Here is a 17596-nt window from a genome sequence, read left to right on the forward strand (position 1 = left end):
CAGAGAACATGTTTCTGCTATTTTAACTGACCAAGTTGATAGTGACTTATTAGAGAAATAAAGTAGCACAGTAAACAAAAGAATTTGGGCAGGGAGCCATGGGCTCAAGTTCCACTTCTGTCATTTAATCTTGATCTGCTCTTAGCAAACGTGTTAATCTCTAAGAGCTTCCAAATGTGTATTATTACTCCCCTAGAGTTCTCATAGACATTGAATGAGATTATGTATACAAAAACACTCCAAATACTGTAAAATCTTTTACAAATATAGGATTATCATATAAGTCTCATTGTATAAAAATTCACATATGAATTACTTATTCTTATAATCTAAGAATTGCAAATGAGGTTTGGAGTCTGAGGTCTTTATTCAAACCCATTTGTTGCAACCCTTTACACGAATCAATACTTGCCTAATGGGGCCAGCGCTGTGGCACAGGGGGTTAATGCCTTGGCCTGAAGTGCCAGAATCCCTTATGGGCACCGGTTCGAGACCCAGCTGCTCCACTTCCAATCCAGCTCTCTGCTATGGTGTGGGAAAACAGTAGAGGATGGCCCAAGGCCTTGGGCCCCTGCACCCATGTGGGAGACCCAGAAGAAGCTCCTGGATCCTGGCTTCGGATCAGCGCAGCTCCGGCCATTGCAGCCAATTGGGGAGTGAACCATCTGATAGAAGACATCTCTCTCTCTGCCTCTCCTCTGTGTAACTTTGACTTTCAAATAAAAATAAATAAATCTTTAAAAAAAAAACCTGCCTAATTTCAACAATGCCAACATTATATCAATTCTTAATATCAATTTTTATTTACAGAATAAAGCTTCACTAGTGTACAAAATCCCTCTTTAGTACTAGGATTTAACAAAGAGGGTCTAATTGCCCCTAACTTTATCATCTGTTTCACTTCCGTCCAGATATCCTCTACTACTGTCACACTAATTTAGTAAAGGGATCATCTAATTGGTTTATTGTCCCCATATATATTAACAAATCAGTTTTAACCAATTTGCCCTTAACAATATCTGTGAACTCACTTAACATAACCATAATTCTTCCTCTAACTGACCTTAATTGTTCCATACAGATTTTTTCTCAGCTAAGAATTAACCATTAAGAACCTCTTCCTTCTATTTCTGGTTTTCCCCAACAGGTGAACCCCAACAGACTGACAGACCTAGTTCTTCTTTCCTGAAATAAAATATATGTGTAAAGTTTAACCATAACTAAGGATATTTATGCCACAAGTTACACACAAAACTCTGTATAGTAACGCTATAAAGTCATCTCACTTCAGCCATACACAAGTTTTTATTTTCAATATTTTTCATACAGTTTCATTAAAAAAATCACCAGATACATTCTAATTTATGGAAAGGAGGATCTACTGTAAGTTCTAAATTTCTTACCTTCAGGCTAAGAAGTTTGACTTAAAATTAAATAGCCCATCGATAATGCAGTCTTTGTATTAGAATTTATTTTCCTGTGCTTTTTTACTTAGATAATCTATTTTTAAGATTCATTTTACTTATTTGAAAGACAGAGTTACAGAGAGAAAGTGAGATATAGACAGTCAGACACAGAGGGAGATATCTATCTTCCATCTATTGGCTCACTCCCAAAATGGCCATGATAGTCAGGATTGTGCCAGGCCAAATCCAGAGCCAGGAACTCCATCAGCGTCTCCCATGTGGGATAGCAAGAGTCCAAGTGCTTGGGCCATATTCAGCTGCCTTTCCAGGCACTTTACCAGGGAGCTGAATTGGAAGTGGAGCATCCAGGACTCCAACATGCAGGTAGTAGCTTAACTGGCTACAGCACTTCACCAGCCATATTTTCTTGTGACTTATCCATTCTTTTCTGTGTTAAGAGTTTAGTGGCTTTCAGGCCCAGCGCTGTGGCATATCAGGCAAAGCTGCCACCATATAGATGCCAGTTCGAGTCCTGGCTGCTCCACTTCTGATCCAGCTCTATGATGTGGCCTGGGAAAGCAGCAGAATATGGCCCAAGTTCTTGGGCCCCTGCACCCAAATGGAAACTCCTGGTTTTGGATTGGCGCAACTCCACCATTGCAGCCAAGTGGGGAGTAAACCAGCAGATGGAGACCTCTCTTTCTCTCCCTCTCTTCCTCTTCTTCAGTCTCTGTGTAACTCTCTCAAATAAATAAATCTTTTAAAAAAGAGAGAGAAAGAGCGCTTAGTGGCTTTCAAATCACTCTTAGATCTAACATAGTGTATAATAAAAATGCTACTCCCTGGGGCCAGCGCTGTGGCTCACTTGGTTAATCCTCCATCTGCACTGCCGGCATCCCATATGGGCACCAGGTTCTAGTCCCGGTTGCTCCTCTTCCAGTCCAGCTCTCTGCTGTGGCCCGGGAGGGCAATGGAGGATGGCCCAAGTACTCGGGCCCCTGCACCCACATGGGAGACCAGGAGGAAGTGCCTGGCTCCTGGCTTCGGATCGGTGTAGTTCCAGCCATGGCAGCCATTTGGGGGGTGAACCAACGGAAGGAAGACCTTTCTCTGTCTCTCTCACCGTCTAACTCTATCTGTCAAATAAATTAAAAAAAAAAAAAAAAAAAAAAAAAAAAAAAGCTATTCCCTGAAATTCTGCCTCTTAGGAAATCTTTAACTTAAAAAGAGTTCTGTTCAAACAGTAACACAGACTTTGAGGGGGTGGTCCTGCGGCACAGCAGGTTAAAGCTCCTACCTATGGAGATGGCACCCCATATGGGTATCAGTTCAAGTCCCGCCTGCTCCACTTCCCATCCAGTTCCTTGCTAATGTACCTGGCAAAGCAGTGGTGGATGATCTAGGTCCTTGGGCCCCAAACACACGTGGGAGACCCAGAAGAGGCTCAAGGCTCCTGGCTCCTGGCTTCGGATTTGCTCAGTTCCAGCGATTGCAGCCATTTAGGGGTGGGCCAGTGGATGGAAGATACCTCTCTCTCTCTCTCTCTCTCTCTCTCTCTCTGTGTGTGTATGTGTGTCTACCTCTCTCTACAACTCTTTCAGATAGCTAAAAAAAAATCAGACTTTGAGATTTGTAAGTATAATGATAATTACCATCAACAACATACATCCCTAAGATGAGATGTCCTTCAAGAACGTATTTGGGGGCATGCAACTGTGGTGAAATAAGTTAAGCCACCACCTGGGATGCTCGTATCCTGCAGCCAACTGCCTGGTTTGAGTCTTGATTACTCTGCATTTCTGATCCAGCTTTCTCCCAATGTGCCTTGAAGGCAGCAGATGATGGCCCAAGTACTTGAATTACTACCACTAGTGTGGGAGACCCAGATGGAGTTCCCGGCTCCTGCCTTCAGCCTGGCCCAGTTCTGACTACTGCAGACATTTGAGAAGTGACTAAGTACAATGCATTTCCATCTCTCCTTCTCTCTGTCACTCTTTTAAAATAAATAAATAATCTTTCAAAAATGCACTTGATGTTCCTCCTGAACCCCTGAATTGTGGGTAATATTATTTTCATATATTTAATTTCAATGCCTTCCCATAGGTAACAATTAAATCACTTTCGAGATGCAAGCTACACACTTGGTTCTCAAGAATACCACTAAAAATTTCAAAACAAAATGTTGGGGGCTGGTGCTGTGGCACAGCAGGTTAATGCCCTGGCCTGAAGCACCGGCATCCCATATGGATGCCGGTTCTAGTCCCAGCTGCTTTTCCTCCAATCTAGCTCGCTTCTGTGGCCTGGGAAAGCAGTGGAGGATGCCCAAGGCCTTGGGCCCCTGCGCCCACGTGGGAAACCCAGAGGAAGCTCCTGGCTCCTGGCTTTGAATTGGCACAGCTCCGGCCATTGCGGCCATCTGGGGAGTGAATCAACGGAAGGAAGACCTCTCTCCCTCTGCCTCTCCTCTCTCTGTGTAACTCTTTCAAATAAATAAATAAATATTTTAAAAAAATGTATACCTAGGAAGTCAATAGGCACTATTCATATGAATGTAGATGACTACTCCTCCATGGCATTACCCGAAACATTAAATAAAGGATTTATCCCCCTGCAAATGGGATTAATAAAGGTATCTCTCATTCTGTATCAGAACAATCAGTTTAGCAACAATAATCTAATTTTCAGGATCTCTAAGTGGCCTTCATAAAAGTCAACAGTAGCCTCTACATTTTTCAGACAATCAATTCCCAATGAGAGTGCCAACATACCTCTCACCCTGGGAAACATGTTAACCCTCCTGATAGGGAAAGCCTGAGCTGCAGATATCCCTTATGTTTTCTAACTCTAGGTCTGCAGGATTCTTAAGAAACAAAAACATCCTAAGAAGTCAACCATTCCTGTAACCCATCCTAGCAACCAAGTGTAGAATCTGGCCCCTCGCCACTAGAGGGGGTGTTTCTTCTATTGGTTTCACTTTCCCCTTATTGGGCTGACCAGATTTTCTGGCTGAACTAGAAATAAGACTCAAGATCAACAGCCTGACCTTTCTTTCCCCCTCAGTAGTATGTGGCCCTGTCTTCTGTTTTGGGCCTTATGTCATCATTAAAATTAAATTTCAAACTCTACTTCTGCTATTATACCCCGCATCATACTCTATTGCCTTTTCACAGAAAGACTAACAAGCTACATAGTACTTACTCTAGAGACTTTGACATGAATTCACTAGAAAATAATCAGAGGGGACAGGGCCATGGCTCACTTGGTTAATCCTCTGCCTGCAGCGCTGGCATCCCATATGGGCACCAGGTTCTAGTCCCAGTTGTTCCTCTTCCAGTCCAGCTCTCAGCTGTGGCCCGGAAGGGCAGTGAAGGATGGCCCAAGTGCTTGGGCCCCTGCACCCACATAGGAGACCAGGAGGAAGCACCTGGCTCCTGGCTTCGGATCGGCGCAGCACCGGCTGTAGCGGCCATTGAGGGGTGAACCAACGGAAGGAAGACCTTTCTCTCTGTCTCTCTGTCTATAACTCTACCTGTCAAATAAAAAAAAAATTTTTTTTAAAAGAAAATAATCAAAAAACCCAACCAAGTTGGAGTTTCTTTAAAAAAGACTTTTTTACCTACCAGGTTCACATTACCATTTAAATAACATTAATAACTATGGGGGGAAAAGGGTGTTGGTAGCAAACTTTAAAGAAGAACCTCAAAGACCCTAAGTGACTTGTCCAAACTTTCAGGAAAAAAACAGTGACTCCTAGATCATCTCTGGGTCTACTTATTCTATACCACGAGTAAAAGGCATTGGATGAGAAAGGGACCAAGTGTGGAACTCCTCCTCCTTTTTACCATGTCAGTCCAGAGCAAAAGCTGTGTGATCACCAATTTTATTTAATTCAGTATGGTTAAACTCCACTGGTTATAAAATCAAAACACAAAGTGAAAAAGGAATGAATGAAGCACATAAGGGGAAACAGAGGGGGAAGGAAGAGAGGAAAATAAATTTATCAAAAATCTTCAGGCCAGGCAGAAGACACAAAATATGCAAGAGCAAGGACAAGATCAAAGCAAGACATCAGAATGAGAATCAAGAAAAGAAGGAATGAAGGAGAAACTCAGGCAGTCACAACACCAGATACAGATATTCCAACAACCCAGGCAATTCCAGGAGATATACTGAGTACCATTTGGCTCTTTGTTGCTTCCGGTGAAGAACCCTGGTCTAAGGCAGAGCCCTTTAGGAAACAGAGACAAGAATCAGCCTGTTAAAATCCACATGCACTTTATGAAACCAAAAGACAAGGGGAGGGCAAGGTCCCTATAAAAAGATGTGTCTCAGAGTAAAATCAAATCCACCTGATGTGAACTTGTTTGGGTCAAGGTGAGTCTACTACTCAATGCTTTCGGCTGTAAGTGACAAGGTCTTGGATCATGCTGGCTTACACAATGAGGAACTGTATTATCTCACAGAACTGGAAGTTCAGAGGTAACGCAGACCAAGTACAACACAATCAGCAGTGCAGTAAGGTCATCAAGGGTTCAGGTTTCTTCCACCCCTCTGTTCCACCATTTCTAGATCATTTCATTCATGGTGCTAAGACAGCTAGAGCATTTCCAGCTATCACACTCAGACATAACACCAGAGGAGACGTGGAACCATCTCACTCTAGTCTCTTTTTAGAACTAAGAAACTCCCTCCAGGAAGTATTCCAGCCCTCCTCCAGACTTTTCTTCCCATCATCGGCCAGAAAGGTTATAGCCCACCCCTAACTCTCCATTGGTAAGGGAAATAGTATTACTCATGATTGCTGGAATAATCGTATAGGGTGGAATAAATGCACAGAGCCAACAAGCAGGACTGTACAGTGGGCAATTTATAATGATGAGCATTATTGTGACACTGTTTTTACTTCATAATCTATCAATAACTTAATTATGCTGCTTCTATGATCTTAACTCTGAAGCATGTGCCTTGCCTGAGATTTGGATAATTACTCTGTTTTACATCTCATACTTCCCATCGTGAACTTATTTATCAGATGCAAAACATTTTATAACTTTCTTGGTCAATCCACTACTTTAGAAAACAACTTTAATGTTATATTTTGTCCCATAGCAACTCTAGTGGAGATAGCTACCACCTATAATCCCACTAAAGGCTGAGTTTGGAGCCATTGAGAAACAATGTCATGACTGATGAGTCTACCATGGACTCAGGTTTACACACACTACACAGCACACATTTCCATTCCTGTTTTAGAGAAAAACTTTTAAACAATTTTCCTCTGATGATTATGGATTTCTCTGTTACATCTTTTTATTTTAATTTAAATGGAAACCCAATCTAATGCCTCCCTCCTGCAACACTCTCCTCATTTAGTTTGCATACATATACACATAACATACATCAGGCATGAACTCCAATAAATATTTTATATATAATCAGAGAGTTCCATGGGAAATCTGGATCTGAGCCCTTTTAGTAACTCCACAGAAAGGCTTGGCAGAAGAGCTTCCCTTACCAAATGTCTCATTTAAAAAAATCTGGGGGGCCAGCACCACTGATCACTAGGTTAATCCTCTGCCTGCGGTGCCAGCACCCCGGGTTCTAGTCCTGGTCAGGACACCAGATTCTGTCCCGGTTGCTCCTCTTTCAGGCCAGCTCTCTGCTGTGGCCTGGGAAGGCAGTGGAGGATGGCCCAAGTGCTTGGGCCCTGCACCCCATGGGAGACCAGGAGGAAGCACCTGGCTCCTGGCTTTGGATCGGCGCAGCGTGCCTGCCTTAGCGACCATTTGGGGGGTGAACCAACGAAGGAAGACCTTTCTCTTTGTCTCTCTCTCTCTCTAACTCTGCCTGTCAAAAAAAAAGAAAAAAAAGAAAGAAAGAAATCTGGGGTGTCTCAGGGCCCAGGCGAAAAGCAAGATAAGCCAGGATTGAGAAACAGAAAGGAAAAAGACAATGGCTAGTTAGAGGTGAATTGGGCCACAGTCACCAGACAAAAGACAAAAAGGAACCCAAACCTAGTCCTGGACAAAGGTGAACTAACCAAAAACTGGAGAATGCTTAAATAAATTATGGCAAAGTACAAGCGGCAGGCAGCGTCTATGTATAAAATATACTGAAAAGGACACTGAAGGACAACAGTAGTTACTCCTGAATTCATGGCTTTTCTTTTTCCTTTTTCCTTCTACTCCTTATCTATATTTTTCTGAGTGTCCTGTACTGCACAAGTACAGCCTTTTTAATGAGGGAAAAAGAAAAATGATAAAGGAAATTTTTATCTTATCGCTATGTTTTGGTTGTTCCAATTAACTTCTTACTGCCTTTTAGTTAAGAACACTCTTATCAGGGCTAGCACTGTGCAATAGTGGGTAAAGCCACCCCCTGCAATGCTGGCATCCCATATGGGCACCGGTTCTAGTCTCAGCTTCTCCACTTCTGATCCAGTTCCCTGCTAATGTGCCTGGGAAAGCAGTAGAGGGTGGCCCAAGTGCTTGGGCCCCTGCACCCCCATGGGAGACCTGGATAAAGCTCCTGGCTCCAGATCGGCCCCGCTCCAGCCATTGCAGCTATCTGGGGTGTGAACCAGTGGATGGAGGATTTGTCTCTGCCTCTATCTGTGTGTGTGTGTATGTCTATGTGTGTGTGTGTGTGTGTTAACACTTCCTTTCAAATAAATAAATAAATCTTTAAAACAAAACACTGTAATCTAACAATTCTGTTATAGGTCAGATAGGTTGCTTAACTATTTCACAAGGAATACAGAACTGCTGTAGCTGAAAATTAACTTGAAATACAAAAGAAAATAACTTAAGGGCCGGCTCCGCGGCTCAATAGGCTAATCCTGCACCTGTGGTGCCTGCACACCGGGTTCTAGTCCCGGTCGGGGCACTGGATTCTGTCCCAGTTGCTCCTCTTCCAGTCCAGCTCTCTGCTATGGCCCAGGAGTGCAGTGGAGGATGGCCCAAGTACTTGGGCCCTGCACCCGCAAGGGAGACCAGGGGAAGCACCTGGCTCCTGGCTTCAGATCAGCGGCCATTGAGGGGTGAACCAACGGCAAAAGGAAGACCTTTCTCTCTGTCTCTCTCTCTCACTGTCCACTCTGCCTGTCAAAAAAAAAGAAAGAAAGAAAGAAAGAAAAGAAAAGAACTTAAAATCTTAGAAAATGGGCCAAAAGTATTTAAATACACTCAAATAATCAATTATCAAAAACTAATAATTTAAGATATTCCTTTTTTACTGAGTCACAGTTTTAACCGGATTATCCAGTTGACTAGTTTGCTTTCAACTAAACTGTATTGGGTCAAAATTGATTTTGGACAAAATAACTTAATTTAAACTGGCAATAGATAAAGAGTATACTACCAGCATCAGGGGAAGGTTTAAAGTCAGAGGTAAGAAACAGGGTTAAAAAGTAAGGTTCTGGAAGTTCAGAAGCGATACTGCCTGTGGCAACAGTTCAAAGTGGAAGGAAATCTTCTATCAGGAGTTGTAGAACCAGCCCAAGTGGCTCCCAGAGTGCTAGCAAAGGTAGCCTGTAAGCTGACTCATCTGCCTCTTCGGACACTGTCCTCAGGAGGACAAAGCGAGGGTTTTCCCTAGCTTCCACAGAAGAAAAACCTTAATCTGCTTGGGGTTCTAACTGAGAGACATACTTCTGAAACCATCCATCCACAACCACTTTCCCAGGAAAGGCTGCTGCACGCTGGTGGATCCAGTACTGCTTTCTGGCATGTTACTGTTCCATGCCTGTCACAGTGACAGCCCACTGTGGCAGACACAGCAGAGGATGACAGAAATTGAAGCGGGCTGGACTGTCTCAGGCTGAAGGAGCCAGGCACTACACCTTCAGGGCCTGGAAAAGCTAAGTAGTACAACTAGACAGTCAGAAGACATCCCTGATTTGAACATCTTCTAAGGAACCTAGTTACACTAAGGATTTCTCTTTAACCTGTTATTGCTCAATTAGAAAATCCTGGAGAGCCTTTTGAGCAGCCTGTATTCCTTCAAATCCTAACTGACTGCCAGGCCACTGGTGAGGAAAGTGGGGAGGCAGCATGGTGCAATACAGCTCTGCCACTAAAGAAGGTGTTCTACAGGAAAGAAAGCAGTCATTGTATTCACATCCAGTGACAGCAAAGTAGGTGTGAAATGAAAAGTAAATGGATCAGTACAGTTTGGGGTAAAAAGCAAAACAGTGTAGAACAGTATTCGCAAATGGTGTTGAGGCAACTGAGTAGCCATTTGGAAAAAGAATTAAGTTGGACCTGTCCCTCACACCATACACCAAGAAAAAACATGAATCAAGATTTAAATATGAGAGCCGGCGCCGTGGCTCAATAGGCTAATCCTCCACCTTGCGGCGCCGGCACACCGGGTTCTAGTCCCGGTTGGGGCGCCGGATTCTGTCCCGGTTGCCCCTCTTCCAGGCCAGCTCTCTGCTATGGCCAGGGAGTGCAGTGGAGGATGGCCCAGGTGCTTGGGCCCTGCACCCCATGGGAGACCAGGAAAAGCACCTGGCTCCTGGCTCCTGCCAGGATCAGCGCGGTGTGCCGGCTGCAGCGGCGGCCATTGGAGGGTGAACCAACGGCAAAGGAAGACCTTTCTCTCTCTGTCTCTCTCTCTCACTGTCCACTCTGCCTGTCAAAAAAAAAAAAAAAGATTTAAATATGAAATAGAAATTATAAAAGTAGTAGAAGCCAATATGAGAGAATTCTTTCATCACCTTGAAGCAGAGCAAGCTTTTGTACCTGTGACAAAGTCCAGACGTCATAAAAAAAGACTGACAAATTCAACTACATTAAAAAAAAAAATCCAAATAGCAAAAACTATCATAAGCAAAGTTGAAAGACAAATGACAAACTAGAGGGAAACATGTTGCAACTCATACTACAAAGGGCAAATTTCCATTTTATAAACAGCAACTACGAAGTGATTTTCAAACCACCCCCGACTCCCCAAATAGACAAAGGATATAAGAGACACTTTACAAAAAAGAAAATATAAATGGCTCTTAAACATACAAAAAAGATGCTCAAACTTATAAAAGAAACAGAAATGAAAACTACACCAAGATAACATTTTTCACCTACCAGACTGGAAATTCCAATGGTTAAACACATTTTATTGGCAAGAATGTTGGTAATCAAGCACGTGCCTATATTTCAAGGGGGGGGAGGGTATAAACTCTTAACCTCCCATGGAGGGCAAGTTGGCAGTACCTATCCAACTACTGCATACCCTAGGTCTAGCAATCACATTTCTAGGAAAATACCCCACAAATTTATTTGCACAAATATAAAATAATCTATGTAACACAAGTATTTATTGTAGAATTGCTTGTAATAGCAAAAGACTGAAATTCCCCAAATGTTCAACAATTATGGGAATAACCAAATGATATATTCACACAATGATGTGAAAAAAGAGCATGAAGCAATATTAATTATTTTAGCAATTTTTCCTACTTGCTATGAAAAAAGCAGAACAACATGCATACACTTCCATTACATAAAAATTAAAAGAAAAGGCTTGGCATTGTGGCACAGCAAGTTAAGCTGCAATTTGTGATGTCAGCCCATATCAGAGTGCCAGTTCATGTCCTGGTTGCTCTGCTTCTGATCCAGCTCCCTGATAGTACACCTGGGAGGCAGCAGATAATGGCCCGAGTATTTGGGTCCCTGCCACCCACATGGGAGACCAGGATGTCCTGGCTCCTGACTTCTGCTTGACCCAGTTCTGGCCATTGTGGCCATTTGAAGAGTGAATCCAGAAGATTGTGTGTGTGTGTGTGTGTGTGTGTTATTCTTTCAAACAAATAAATCTTTTTTTAAAAAAATGGAATAGGAAACACAATTTATATTGGTATTGGCTTGGACATTCAGCTTTTTTGTTAATTTTTTTTTTTTTTTGACAGGCAGAGTGGACAGTGAGAGAGAAAGAGAGAAAGGTCCTCCTTTTGCCATTGGTTCACCCTCCAATGGCCACCGCGGCTAGTGCGCTGCAGCCGGCACACCGCGCTGATCCGATGGCAGGAGCCAGGTACTTATCCTGGTCTCCCATTTATTTTTTAAGGAATAAAATTTTCCTAAGTACAACTTTAGGAATGTAGTTATTCTTCCCACCATACCCGCCCTCTCACCTATGCTCCACATCCTTCCTCTTCCTTCCTCTTCCCTTCCCAGTCTCATTCTCCATTAAGATTCATTTTCAATTAACTTTATGTACACAGAAGACCAACTCTACACTAAGTAAAGATTTCAACAATTTGCACACACATGCACACACACAAAAAAAAACTGCTTGAGAACTGGTTTTACAGATAACTCTCATAATACAACTCATTGAGGAGAGAGATCTGCATGAGGAGTTAGTGCACAGTGACTCCTGTTGTTAATAATTAATACTCTTATGTATGATATCAGTGACCACCCGAGGCTCTTGACATGAGCTGCCTAGGCTATGGAAGCTTTTTGAACCCACAAACTCTGTCAGTATTTAGACAAGGCCATAAGCAAGGTGGAAGTTTTCTCCTCCTTTTAGAGAAAAGTAAACCCCTCTTTGATGGTCCCTTCTATCCACTGGAGTCTCACTCACAGAGATGCTTCATGGAGAAAATATTTTTGCCACAGTGTCTTGGCTTTCCATGCCTGAAATGCTTTCATGGGCTTTCCAGCCAGACCAGAATGCCTTAAGGGATGATTCTGAGGTCAGAGTGTAACTTAAAGTGATTGTTGGACATGCATTTAAAAAAGAAAAACACACTGGAAGGCAAGCAATTCAATAGATGGCAGGCAGGGGTAGAAGGCAGACTTCATTTCTAATTTATTCTTTGAATCATGTGAATACATCACATTTTCAAAAATTAAATCTTGCAATGTTTAAATATGTGAGGCAGACGTAATTCAAGTTCTTAGTTACTATTCCACATGTGAGCCCCTCTGTCTATGGTGACAGAGACACAAGCAACTGCACTGGGAGGACCTGAATACCTGCCTGCAGAAGTAGTAGGCAAAGTGACCATCACAGTGGGGAGCGTGAGGACCAGAGGTGAAGGACTCCCTAATGAATAGGTTGTATAGGTCCAGGATAGAGACAGTGAAAAGAAAGAAGAGCACAACTCTGTGAATGTATCAAAGCAAAAGTGGCTCTTCAAGGGCTGGCTCTGTGGCTCAGCGGGTTCAGCTACCAACTGTGGTGCTGGCATCCCCACTGGGTGCTGGTTTGAGTCCCATTGCTCCACTTCAGATCCAGCTCCCTGCTAATGCCCTAGGCAATCAGCAGAAGACGGCCCAAGTGTTTGGACCCCTGCACCAAAAGAGGCTCCTGGCTTCAGCCTGGGCCAGCCCTGGCAGTTACCGCCATCTGGGGAGTGAACCAGTGGATGGAAAATCTCTTGTCTCTCCTCTCTTTCTCCCCTCCTCTTTCTCTTTCCTCTCTTTCTCTCTCTCTCTGTGACTGCCTCAAATAAATAAATATTTTAAAAAACTAAAATTAAAAAGTGGCTCATCAAAATAAAGATATAAGCCAGAGAAGAATTCTTCAGAGTATCTTGGGTCAAAGTGTCTCAGTTCACAGATGTCACAGAACAGTGCAACCCAGGGGCACTGCCCTCCATTTGGGCAAGCAGCAGTCTGGGGAAGAACGGCTGCAGTGGTGACACAGGGTAGTGCAGAGCGTGCAGCACAAAGACACCTTCCCTGCACCTATCTTATGCCTAACGCCGGAGCACAACTATCTCAGAAAAATTCGTAAGGCCACAAGGCTGGTTAAGATAAAGAAAACAGAGTATTCTAAACAATGCTCCCTGAAAAGTGGTTTCATTCATTCACCAAATGTTTATGGAACATTTACTCTCTGCCAAGAACTGTTCTAACTGCTTAACAAGTTAATCCTGGAGAATATTCATCCCAAAGAATACACAGGTCCAAGACAACAGAAACAAAGACATTTTAATATAAGATAACTAAGTTTCTCTGAAAAAAAAAATTCTTCAAATATGGAAGAAGTCACTAAAAACTCAACTTCACAACTATAAATCACTATGAAACTACTGGGAAATATGTATCAAATTTTATGCAGTCTATTTTGTCTTTTTTGTAAAAAACGAAAATAGCAATTTAACATGTGAATTTAAAATAAGAATAATTTTCAAGAAATTAGAAAAAGTGAGGTCCTTTACCTCAATTTTACTAAATATGAATAGCATAAATCTAAATATATAGTATGACTTTCTAGTCTGCTCATCACAATTGATAAAACAGGAAAACATAACTGAGAAAGGAAACTAATTCAGAACAGATGTCAGGGAAGAATTTTTCCAGTAGTGAACTATAAACATGCAGAATAAATACTGGAAAACGTATTATGGTAAAAAATCAGAACCAGTTACTAATTACATGATCTCAGTAGGAAACCAGATACCTAAATATGTAGAGCAGGCATTCAAAAAATAACCCAAATTAATGGATAAGCCATGTTTTAACTATCCAAACTTAGTTTAGATAATTCATAAACCTGCAATCTGCTAAAACTCAGATACTTCCCAATTCATATAAAGTCAGCTCTTATTTATTGACAATGCTATCCAACTACAGACCTAAAACATATGCAAGCAGAATTCACTCTATTTTTCCTGTGTGCTCTGCCACCATTTTTCTCAACACCTACTTGGTAATTTCCTTATGACCTGCCTTCTTAATACTTCACTTTATCTACTCACATTCTGGAAGATGGAGACATTTACAACCCCATCATCACCAGGTCTTCCCTAATAAAGAAGAAAAAAAAAAAAAAAAGAGGGCAGACCAGCTTTGGCTGCTACCCTAAAGAATGGGTTTATGCCCAGTATTCAGTAAGGATCAGAAAGGAACTGAAGAGGGGCAAACAACAGAATCCACCCCATTGAAAGTTTGGTAATTTGTGTGAAGTCCATCTGTGACTCACCCGTATTCAAATGAATGTACAAAAACAAATCCCAAAACTAACTGTAAAATGACTTTTGGATTATCCGGATTTCTGCTTGTTTCTACGTGATGGACAGAAGTTTGTGCTGCTGGCAGTACATTAACTCTCTCAGGACACCACCATCCCACTCAGTGGCTATAGTTAATTACCACGAAGGCCAAAGCAGTTTAATATCTGGTTACTGCTAATATGGCTACTAAAAGCACATGTGTTAATACGCAGGCAAGTTAATGAACCTCCTGACCACAGCCACCAGGGAGTGACTTTGGAAACCAGGGCAGAGCTGAGTCACAATATTTAGCTGGCCCAAAGAAGCATTCAACTCTAGAACTTAACAAATCATAAAGTGAGGCCAACACTATCACATTACTGATCATGACTCTCAGGCCCCGCAAGATTCACTTGCCCAAGATTAGGCAGCTTCATAGCAGCTGTGGGAGACCCAGGCTATTTGTCACACATAGCATCTCACTCTGGGAGAAAATGCTGAAGGTACTGAACTTGTATATGTGAGGCACTTTTTTTTTTTTCAGAGTCGGGATGATGAGAAAGGGTAATGCAATTATATTTAGAAAGAGTTATTTACTTCATTGATCAACTCTATCTAAAATGCAGATCTTGTATCATAGGCATAAATAATATCCTGAATTGATTTATCACACATGAGTAATAACACTGCTCCCCCAAATTATCATGGTATTCCAGGGTTTGCCAGTGATTGGAGAAAACATGACAAAAGAATAAACTACCTTCCTAACTGGATTACAAGCCTGTCCTGACTTATTACTACTACTAACAGATGAAAAAACACTACTTAATGAGATCCTTAAATGCAATTAGCATTTATACCACTAAGTAAATTTCCACCTCAGGCTTCTACTTTTTTCTAGAATTTTCTATAACACTTAGTCTTTTCTGCTTGTTAACATTTATTTTAATATTCTAAATCACATGGGCATCTATGTAAAAATTCTAGCAAATCAGAATTCCAAAATCTTTTTTTGCTAAGTTTACCTCTGCATATATATAGTGTCATACAAATCTATGTAAAAATATTTTGGAAAAGATAGCAAGAATTTTTATATTTAACTGGTTACACATAGCAGTCATGGATCTCAATTTTCTAAACCTTAATATTTTTTTTTTTTACTAAAGAAGCTTAATATTAACATCTCCTGGCCTACAGCATCCAGTTCATCATTTAGAGAAATCAGCATAAGAGAAAGTGCAAACAGATGGAGGACAGAGGTTAGAACAAGAGTTAGAGTCAAACCAAAAGTCTATTAGGAAAAAAAAAAATCATAGCAAATCATCCTACGCAGACATAGCAGGTTATGCCAAACTGCCATTTCCTTGTATCATCACGCAACTGTCTGGGCTTGCGGCAACCACCTTGTTCAATCAAGAGTAACAAAAGTTCAAGTAAAGAAAACAACTAATGCATGATCTCATATAAATCCATTTCTGCCAAGAATATCCTAATCCACACAATTTGTTACTTCTATTATGGCTGCTCTCTATTCAGATTCGAATTAGGTGAGACAATATCTCATAGATATTTACTACTGGAATTAAACATTCTTGGATGCTAAAGAAACTTCAACAATGTGTGAGGCAGGCTTTTGAAGTTTAAGGCTTGACAGGGGAATAGGCTATAGGCACAAAAGTACATAAACAAGCAAAACAAGAACAACCAAAACATAATCTGAGATCACTTCTTGAGTTAGCTTTAGGGGAAGGGTTAAGATATTTCAGTAAGCGGAGAATGGGGAAAAGATGCTATAGAAAGGAAAACTATAAACCAATGTGGAAGGTTGGAATGATGTCTGAAGAACAGTGAGGATACCAGTTTGAGTAGGATAGGGAAATTCAGTGGAAATTCAAGAGGCTCTGGGGTTTTGTTGTGGAGACAAAATCAAGCTGCTGAGGACTTTTGAGGCAGAGAGTGATACAACAAAAACTCCATTCTAGGAACATTAACCTGGCATGATGGACTTGATAAGGAAGGGATGGTATTGCAGGCAGATCGGATAGAAAATTACTACAAAAGCCCAGATTCCTGAGCTAGGTTACATCTTAAGTATACAACTCAACATCAGCTGAAGTCACTAAATTTTATATGTGCACCTTAAGTACAACATAGAATTTCTATACTGATTCTAGAATTGTTTCACTTTTCCTTTCTATTTTCACATTAGGTAACAACTTCTGGCTTGAAATTTTTATTTCACCTTTCCTCATCTAATCTTGGCATTAATAAGACTCATCACATTCTTTACATACTGGCAAAAACAACAAGACTGTATGTCAGTGCTTCATCATAAGAGCATTTAAAGCAATTTTTAAATCCCACTTTGTTAAAATGATTGTTTTATGACACATACCACGGATTTCACTTTTCACTTTCCCAGATAAAGAGTGCTTTCTTATAGGCAGATTAGGCCTACAAATCCAAAATGAAATTAAAGAATTATTAGTAAATTTTTAAGTTACTTTATAAAGTTTTAAACAGATTGGCTACCAAGAGTATCATGAAAGCAGAAACTAACTGCTTCCTTTACTTCGTGTGTGTAAAATAAGCAATGCATGAATGCCGCTCTTCTAGAAAAAGAACTGAACCAGAGAAGTACTCAACATTTCACACGTTAAGGTAGTCTTATTCCATCTGACTTCCCAAAAGAGGAGACAACTGTAAAGTAGCAGGAAAAAAGTCATCAAAAAGGTAATTTGGATTACTGAAACTATCATATTTCATGTCTGACAGAATATTATGCCTGCTTTCTAGTAAAGCAGACTTCTGAAAAAGATATAGAAAATACACATTACTTGGAAAAGAAAATCAGAGAAAAACCAATTCTGTTTGGGTCACATGAAGAGTTACATGTGCTTAGGGACCTAAAACTAGGCAGAGGATGTCCCAGTTTGCAGGAGAGCGCCTTGGCTGTTTCTAGGACCTTCCATTTGAACGTGGAAAAGCTGCCACTCATCAGAGACCACTGAACTTCTCCAATAGTGAGTCCAGCCTCCTACCCAGGGGACCGTGCCAGGCGCAGTGGACTGGCCCGGCCAGACAACAGCCCTCAGCCTGCCGGGCCAGTCAGGGAGCAGACTGGGGCCAACACTCAGGAAGGAAGAGATCTGGGACGGGCAGGAGGAGGCGGGGGAGCACAGCGGTCCGGAAGACACCCGCTCCTAGCCAGCGATCAATCCCTCCTTAAAAGAATTTAAGA

The 17596-nt window shown here is 41.6% G+C and overlaps 1 long non-coding RNA gene across 2 annotated transcripts in view; it reads right to left on the minus strand.

The window, feature by feature from the left end:
- Positions 1 to 17596, minus strand: part of LOC103349472 (uncharacterized) — a 64377-nt gene that overhangs the window by 45716 nt on the left and 1065 nt on the right. The window lies entirely within an intron of this gene.

This window comes from Oryctolagus cuniculus, chromosome 1 (genome assembly GCF_051225735.1).
Source record: "Oryctolagus cuniculus isolate XC-2025 breed Fujian yellow rabbit chromosome 1, ASM5122573v1, whole genome shotgun sequence".
Taxonomy (NCBI): Eukaryota; Metazoa; Chordata; class Mammalia; order Lagomorpha; family Leporidae; genus Oryctolagus; species Oryctolagus cuniculus.